The sequence below is a fragment of the Haemaphysalis longicornis genome, unplaced genomic scaffold (assembly GCF_048455015.1).
Source record: "Haemaphysalis longicornis isolate Haplotype H1 unplaced genomic scaffold, Haemaphysalis longicornis Haplotype H1 scaffold_1, whole genome shotgun sequence".
In the NCBI taxonomy this organism is placed as follows: domain Eukaryota; kingdom Metazoa; phylum Arthropoda; class Arachnida; order Ixodida; family Ixodidae; genus Haemaphysalis; species Haemaphysalis longicornis.
In genome coordinates, this window is record NW_027526203.1 from 257,218,845 (window position 1) to 257,228,365 (window position 9,521).

A 9,521-nucleotide genomic window follows, 5' to 3' on the forward strand; every position below is an offset into this window, starting at 1 on the left:
GGTACAGCGTAAAACTAGGGAGCAGGAAGCACTTTTTTGCGCTGGGTGAACAGGCACAGCGGTCAGCAGCACGACCACACATTTGCGAACGCTTTTCCGTCTAAGAAATGCAATTGCTAGACGTGAGATGTTGCGGAAATTTGGGGGACGCTTACTGCACGAGCGCTATACAACAAATAGTCACCTAAGCTGCTTGAAATGCTAAATCTAAATATGTATAAACTAGTTATACATTATATACGTTATATTTCCTTAGCTGGCAGCGCTGGCGCGTGGCTGAGTGGTCTCGAGCGCTAGGCGTGTTATTTTGCAAGTCAAGTTCCAATCCCCGGGGGTACATTCTTTTTTCTTTTTTTTTGTAAGTTGGCTTTTTCATTTTCGGCCGATGTTTTCTATACTGAGTTCATCATTTTTGGGCCGTAACCTTCACTGCTCCACGAACTAGTTCACAGAACGCGCGCAGGCTGACACTGACGTGCTAGAGAGTTCTCGTTGGCGTGCTGTTGCCATAAGCACCGACTGCTTGCGGGCAGTGGGCACAGGCCAGAATCAACAGACCCTTGGCCTGGTGCGAACACGCTTTTTACGATACAGGAATGAGTGAGGCAAGCTCCAAATATATGAGGGAAAAGCGCACGGCATTTGAGCGTCTGCGGGGACGCGGAGGGCGTTCATCCACTGCGTAGGCATCGGCTATTGACTGACACAGCAACTCATAATTCCTTAGCAAAGCAGTTCATATCCAAGAATGCGTGTATTTTGCGGCTGGGAGTACGCACGGGGCACAAAATTTAAAAAAGAACAGTAACATGATCACCATTGGTTGCATTCGAGGTTGTTTCCCAATCGACTACCAGGCCTGGCTTTGAAAGAGTAGTGTACACAGCCGAGCGGGATTGACCCCTCACGCAAGTTGCCGTACCAGAATTGTAGCATGCCATGTTGCTGTCACCAATCCATTCCCACAACCTCTGCCCGCAAGCATCTGTACGGAAGTCCCAGGATACATGGTGACAGTTTAAATCACCTGCTATAACACGCTGTGTGTTTTGCAGGAAGCGAGGACTGCGTCCAATGGTCTTGTAGATATTACTCCAGATGGGAAGTATGCTTTTATCACAGATAAGGGAGCAGTATTCGGGAGGTAGAGCTGAACCCCGAGGATTTCGCAGTCCCTTGTAGACAACGTGAATGAAATAGACGCCCTGTGGCAAAAGGCGGCCGAAATTAAGATTAGCAATCCTCCTCCCCTACATTGACAATCCAAGAGAAACGATCCGAAGTTGCGAACAGCGAAAGATTCTGAAGGGGATAGCCCCGTTTCCTGAAGCAGAATGATGTCCGTGGATAGCTTAGAAATTTGGTTCGAAAGATCAGGAGGCGAAGAGATTGTGTAGAGCGGCCATTCCATTTCAGGACCCGTTTCCGCCCTATGGCGACTGGAGCTCTGCCGAAGCGATTGCCTGTTTTAAGATGTTTTATTGTACGAGTAATGCCCTTCTTAGTTTTGGATTTAGGACCCTTGGTTGTATTAGCATCTGCGGGAGAGAGAGTCGTCTTGTCTTTGTATTGGGAAGTTTAAATACTGAGTTCTATATCAGAAGAGTTTTCATCAGAGGAGAGGGGAACCTAGGGAGCGCTCGCGATGGCAGCAGACTGGGCTGGGTGGTTTATCTCGGCCTCTAGGGGCGCTCCAGCTTTGTTCAAGGAAGGGCTGGCTCCAGATGATTTGTTATCCTGACTACCCTGCGCTGAAGGAGGAGCAGTTGTGGGGAGAGGAGCAAGCATGGAGGAGAGGAAAAGCCTGTATAAACTCTGAAAGCTTCGCTGTCAGTAACTGCGTTTGGGCCAAACACTGAGATATTGTTAGAACCAGTGGCTCTACATGCTTCGCTACTGCCTTCTCCACAGCCGTGTTCATCATGTTATTCAAAGTCGTCTCCGTTAGAGGGGTCTGCTTGGAAGTGAATCCTGCGTAGCTAACCGAGCGTTGTTTGAAAATAGCTACAGCCTTCCCGCACGAGCACCGGCGCTTCTCAATGATTTCTACAATGTTCTCTTCCTGTGCATATGCCCGCGCATAGAGGAACATGCTGCACCTTCCTTTCGTTTTCTTCTTCTGTATGCAAGACAATTCATTAGATGTGATTGCACGGGATATAAAGCGGGTGCAATATAACCTCTATCCCATCACCACATCCCCTCTCAATCAACCACTTCGGTCAAGGAGTGATTGAAGAAGCAATCGAATCAACCAACCCTGCGTTTTCTAATGATTACAACTACGCATACTACCATACACAGATTGTCCAGTAGTTGCGTCGATATATCTCTTAATTATCCCAACTCATCGATCATGCATAGCACAAAAATAAATACAAGATAATAAGTGAAAATAAAAATACAAATACAAAAAAATTTGCGCCCCGCTCTGGCCTCGTTAATTTTGATTTTGGGGTTGCATCGGGTGCGTCCGAAGCCGCGGAGCATCTTTTTTTTTTAAGAAAGATTTCTCTACGGCATAAGAAAAAGTTTTCATACGTGCAACACTGCACGTGTAACGCGCAAAAATCCAAGAAGAGACTGGTGCTGGGGCCCCCATACTGGTGCTGGGGCCCCCATATCCAGCGCTTGAGATCTGGGGGTCCGCCAGGATGGAGCCCTGTGCCTCGGAGGTGTTGCGTTCGGGCGTCTCGAAGGGCTGGATAAGTCCACAATTCAGCTGGGTTCAGCGTCTGACGCAGGAAGCTCACAGAAGGGGCAAGTGTCCGCAAATGGCGCGTGATATCGGGCAGGCCAAGCGTGGGTAACTGCTGGGAATAACACCACCCCGACCCGAAGCCTTTGCAGCATGACCTCCTCCCAACGAGCGAGCCCACTGGGACGGTCAGTTCCACGCAGTGGTAATAAAGTACGCAGGCAGGCAGCGCTTTTTGGCGTGCCCGTAACGCCGCTGAGAACGGATGTGTAAGGAAGTCTGCGGCGTGCCTATACAAAGAATTTGGGTAAATTTGCAGCCAGGAGGTATACGTCCTCGTATAAGAAGTTTATACTGCCAGAAATTTAATTGTAGCGGCAAATGAACGACCATACTGCCTACCTGCTCCAAAGAGAAGTCAGCACTACTTATTTTCCGCCCTTCACAGCGAAAGCGACGGTCAGTGTCCACTGATCATTCACAGATTGAGCTGCATCACGCCGGAAGAAGCATATACCTACTGTGAACTCAATTCGAATCCAGGGTCTAAATATTCACACAACAGGAAGTAACAAGGAAATCATAAAGGCAGTGGACACGCAAACTACACAGACCATCCACTTTATCTCTCGCATAACCAACAGAAAAGGGGGGATGAAAGAAGAAAGAACCGTAAATCTCGTCCAGGCTGTCATCATTAGCTGCATCATCTACGTCTCCCCTTACTTAAATCTAAAGAAGGGGGAAAAAGAAAACTTAACAATATGATTAAGAGAGCATATAAACGAGCTATTGGGCTGTCAATGTCAACCCCAAATGACAGGTTCCATGCCTTGGGCCTTCACAACCGCATTGATGGGCTCATCGAGGCACAGCAAATCTCACAGTTTGAAAGACTCTCCGAAACTACAACGGGGCGACACATCCGAAGAGAGCTTTGCATCCCTTACGGATCGACACAAGCCGAAGCTGTTCACATATCCGCCCTGTCACGAGAGCTCCCATGGTGCACGTATTGCTCCACTACCCTTAAACATTGATCCGACATATAACGAGGCCAGGAGAACGCCTAGAGCAAGCCCTCACAAAACAATATAGCAACAATCCCGAAGCAGTATTTGTTGATGCAGCAGTCTATCCCGACAAAAACTTCATGGCTGTGAGTGGACCACACAAGCCAATACCTCTCCCCGGCGACAGTACTTACGAAAAATACTACATCTGCAGGACAGGTAGCAATCGCTCTAGCGATCATCACAACTCGAGCCAGGCACATAACCAGCGACTCCAATGCCATCATATATACGTAGAAGTCGCCGCAAGGATACTTCAACAGCTACGAACACCAAATTACAGGACAACTAAACTCATCTGTACTCCTGCACACTAAGGGTTACAAGGTAACCAACAGGCCCACACAGCTGCTTGCGAGGTCGCCACCCATCAAAAGCTAACCCACGCAGGGGCAACAGAGAACTCACAGAACTACAACACCCTAAACTTGTACAAAGACATAACGAACTACTACAAACATGGGAGGTGCGAATTCCCAGCTGCCCACCGCACACTCAAGGTTGCACAGGCCAAGGCATGGACACAACTTCAAACGAATACTTTACCGAACCCGTTGGCCTATAGCCACTTCCATCCAGAAATATTCTCGGATAAGTGCAAACACTGCGGCCCCCACGCAGACCTCACGCACATTATGTGGAAATGCCAAAATAAACCACGGAACAAGACCCCCTACCCCCCATAGGCATCAAACATCTAGAGAACTGGGAAACGCTGCTGCGCAGCTCCGATCCACCAACGCAGCTACGCCTTGTCCAGATGGCCGAAGAAGCCGCCAGGATACCTCCTGGCTGACTAACGCGGCAGAGAGAGCCCAAGCTCTCTACTTCTCGCCAAATAAAGTTCTCTCTCTCTCTGTCTCTCAACCAACCCTTGGGACCTCGCGCATATCCAGTACAATGTAGGACGGGTATCGTGGGAGTCCATGCGGGGTTGTTGAGCAGTTGAGGTTATGTGTTTTGTTCTCACGAATTAAGAACCTAGTATAAACGAGCAAAAATGCCCCCACCTCCCCGAAGGGAATCGTGAGGAAGTGCGAATGCATTTCTTGCGCCGAGAGTACACGGCGTAGTAATTCTGACATCGCCTTGAGAGGCGCCCAGCCAGCGAACGGTCTAAACTGGAGCAGAGCGAGCAGGAGACTGTAGCGAGAGAGCGCGCGCGAACCGACCCACGGAGGTCTGGTAGTTTATCGCTGCATATATAGGGGGGCACGCCGCGCCGAGCGCACCGAGCCAGGTGGCTGAGAGAGGAGGCGAGCGCAAGGGGAGAGGGACGCGCGCAGCGGCGCACGGCAGCTGCAGCCGAGCGAGGGGAGAGGAGGTGCGGGTGCGTGACGTCACGGCGCGGGGAGGGAAAGTGACACGCAGCGGCGCACGGCAGCTGCCGGGGAGAGGGGTGGAGTGTGTGACGTCACGGCGCGGGGAAGGGAGAGGGATGCGTGCGGCGCACACCGCCGCGCCGCGAGGGAGCGGTGAGGGGCGTGTCGTCACGTGGTGAGTGACGTCACTGCGCCGTTGCTACCGACGCTCCTCTCCGCTCTGCGCCGTTGCTAGGGAGAGCAGGGCTGCGGACGCCGCCGCCGCCGGCGGTGGATGGTTTGGGGTCGCTTATAAAGTGCATCGCACTTAAAAGAAAATCTTGTTGCAGCGGGGCAGCTCGCTCACCCAGCTGCACACCGCTGTTTATCCACACGCCCTAAGTATACCTTGTCTAAACGTGCAAAAGGAAATCTGGTCGGACTGGGGCAGCTCGCTCACCCAGCTGCACACATCTGTTTATCCACGTGCTCGAACTAGGGCTTTCCTCGCCTGTTGTCTGCTTATAAAAAATTCATGCACCCCTCCGTCTAATGACGACGATGGTTGAACGCGAAGCTTCCTCATGATGGCATCTTTGGTTGGCCAATCCCACACTGCGAGTATTTGGTACTGTGGAGGTACGCACCACTATTCTAGAATACCCACAGCGACTCTCGGATGTGCACTCAGTAAGCCTAACGTTTGGGTTTGGGGTGTACGGCGCGAATCGGCATCTGCTGCTAGGCGTTCAGTGAGCAATGTTTTAAATTCAGAGCATTTCAGTAACTCACGATGTCACCCGCGTTGATGTCCGTAGTCCGCACCGCACCCCTCCCTACTATATAAAAAAAAATACTATCCGGCGCCCGGTTTCGATCCCTCGACCCTGCGGGCGGAACGCAATGTACATGGTGCTCTACCCACTGCGCCACAAAGCCGACACAGAATGGGACGCTACGAACGCGCCTTATATCGTTGACTCATTCAAATTACTGCTGACGAGCGCTCTCTCGTCAGCAGTTGCCACAAGTGCAACAACATTAACGTAACGCAAACTACTTAACCTCGTGCGCCCCCGGAAATGCTCTGCATTTGATCGTGCCCCTCGCGAGGGGGATGTTTCACTGCGTCTTCTCTAGGTCGCGGGACCCGTGGCGCCATCTGGCGGAGGCGCGTCACAACTCATAGCACTTTCTTTAAAAAAGCGCTTCGAAAGCGCGGCAAATATGAAATAGGGATGACGCGCTTTCGAGGCAATCCGCCGACGCGGCTGCTTTGTGTACAGACTCAGCGGCGAGAGTCCCGGGATTCTGGTGCCGACCGAATGTCTAGTTGAAGGAGCCGTGTGCGTTCCAAAGCGAAGCTTTGTATGCCTCTCTGATGTTGTTTGAGCAAAACGCACAGTAGGGAAGCCGGCCTGTCACTGTGGGTTTCACAAAACGACGGAAGTGATAAGCGAAGGGCTTCAATAAAAAAAAAAAAAAATATATATATATATATATATATATATATATATATATATATATATATATATATATATATATATATATATATATAGAGAGAGAGAGAGAGAGAGAGAGAGAGAGAGAGAGAGAGAAAAGGTTGCACACTATTGTTGGTTTAGCCGGGGGGCAACTATTCAGATACCCCTTTTCATTCTCACAGGCACTTAAAAGTTTGCTGCCGCACGGCTCACTGTCACGGTTGCCAGCCTTCCTCTTAGCGGGACACGTACGGCTAGTGGGTCTAAAAAGACCAATTTTGAAAGTTCTAGGGCGCTATCAGCAAAATCGTTTTGGGTTAAGCTGGTTTAAGCGATTGATTATGGGGTTTAACGCGCCGACGGTACAAATGCGATGAGGCACGCCACAGTGGAGGGCTCCGGATTAATTTTGACCGCCTGGGGATCTTCAGCGTACGCCAGGCATTTTAAAGGGACACTGAAGTGATTTGTAAACATTGCGGGATTACGAGCGCAAATTGTGGTCCGGAGTCCCTAGGCCTTGTTTCGCCCACTCTGAGCGCGTTTACGCGAATTTATTTAGTAGAAAAAGAAAAACGTGAAGCTGCTTGGGCCATGTCGGCATGGCGCAATCTGTTTCATAGCGCCAGCACGCAGGTTCGGTTGCAACCATGGGATGCGTTTTTTATTGAAGCCCTTCGCTTATCACCTCCGTCGTTTTGTGAAACCCACAGTGACAGGCCGGCTTCCCTGCTGTGCGTTTTGCTCAAACATCATCAGAGCGGCATACAAAGCTTCGCTTTAGGACGCACACGGCTCGTTCAACTAGACATTCGGTCGGCACCAGAATCCCGGGACTCTCGCCGCAGAGTCTGTACACAAAGCAGCCGCGTCGGCGGATTGCCTCGAAAGCGCGTCATCCCTATTTCATATTTGCCGCGCTTTCGAGGCGCTTTTTCAACGAAAGTGCTACGAGTTGTGACGCGCCTCCGCCAGATGGCGCCACGGGTCCCGCCACCTGGAGAAGACGCAGTGAAACATCCCCCTCGCGAGGGGCACGATCAAATGCGAAGCATTTCCGGGGGCGCACGACGTTAAGTAGTTTGCGTTACGTTAATGTTGTTGCACTTGTGGCAACTGCTGACGAGAGAGCGCTCGTCAGCAGTAATTTGAATGAGTCAACGATATAAGGCGCGTTCGTAGCGTCCCATTCTGTGGCGGCTTTGTGGCACAGTGGGTAGAGCACCATGTACATTGCGTTCCGCCCGCAGTGTCGAGGGATCGAAACCGGGCGCCGGATAGTATTTTTTTTATATGGTAGGGAGGGGTGCGGTGCGGACTACGGACGTCAACGCGGGTGACATCGTGAGTTACTGAAATGCTCTGCATTTAAAAACGCATCCCATGGTTGCAACCGAACCTGGGTGCTGGCGCTATGAAACCGATTGCGCCATGCCGACATGGCCCAAGCAGCTTCACGTTTTTCTTTTTCTACTAAATAAATTCGCATAAACGCGCTCAGAGTGGGCGAAACAAGGCCTAGGGACTCCGGACTACAATTTGCGCTCGTAATCCCGCAATGTTTATAAATCACTTCAGTGTCCCTTTAAAATGCCTGGCGTACGCTGAAGATCCCCAGGCGGTCAAAATTAATCCGGAGCCCTCCACTGCGGCGTGCCTCATCGCATTTGTACCATCGGCGTGTTAAACCCCATAATCAATCGCTTAAACCAGCTTAACCCAAAACGGTTTTGCTGATAGCGCCCTAGAACTTTCAACATTGGTCTTTTTAGACCCACTAGCCGTACGTGTCCCGCCAAGAGGAAGGCTGGCAACCGTGACAGTGAGCCGTGCGGCAGCAAGCTTTTAACTGCCTGTGAGAATGAAAAGGGGTATCTGAATAGTTGCCCCCCGGCTAAACCAACAATAGTGTGCAACCTTCTCTCTCTCTCTCTCTCTCTCTCTCTCTCTCTCTCTCTCTCTCTCTCTCTCTCTCTCTCTCTCTCTCTCTCTCTCTCTCTCTCTCTCTCTCTCTCTCTCTCTCTCTCTCTCTCTCTCAAGTCGGCGAAGTGTAGTGGAGATCTGTTGCCTCGGCGTTGTGCATCGGTCACAATTGTACAGAAGGTGTTCAATCGTCTCTTAGGCTGCGCACACATCACAAGCAGGGCTGTTGGCCATGCCATTTGTGAACGAGTAAGCACTGGTGGAGGCAACGCCTACCCACAGGCGACAAAGTAAGGTGACGTCCCAGCATTGAAAGTTAGTTGGTAGTTGGCGCTACAAATCGTGGTCGAACGAGTACAGGCGAGAGTTTGAGAATTCTGGTGTGTTCCACTTAGCGCGAGTGAGTTCGCGGGCAATCGACCGCAGCTACCTTGCTGCATCAGTGTGTGATAGAGGGATGCAGGTCAATCTGGCACAATTTTGTTGGCGTCATGAGCCGCTCTATCCGTATGCTTGTGACTTCCTCCGCGTCCGCCCTCTTCCGAGGAACATGCATCCCACCTACCACCGAGGTAGAATTGGAGCAACGGGCGCGGGCGCTCACCAAAAAATTCCCCATCAACCCTGACATTCTGTACGTGGAATCGGCGGAATACCGCCATCACGACGTTTTTGCTCTCGCAGTCATTAATAGCCCGAATGACCCACATGTGAACTCTCTAAGCGTCCGCACTAGCACCCCTTCAGCGGCAGAGGGGGCGGCGATAGCGCTCGCACTAACAACTCGGCCGTCACCTATACAATTATAATCACCGATTCGAAAACGGCCATCCAAAACTTCGCCCGCGGGTACATATCGTCCGTGGCGTCCAAAATTCTCGTTCAAAATCCCCCGAACTCCCTGGTAGACATCGTCTGGACCCCGGCGCACACTAGGTTGGGGGGGAAATGAGGCAGCGCACAACGCAGCACGAGGCTTCACTATCCCTGCCGGTGCCAGCCTCGTCCCCTACCACGGCGCCAGGTCAGCCAGGGATCGGTT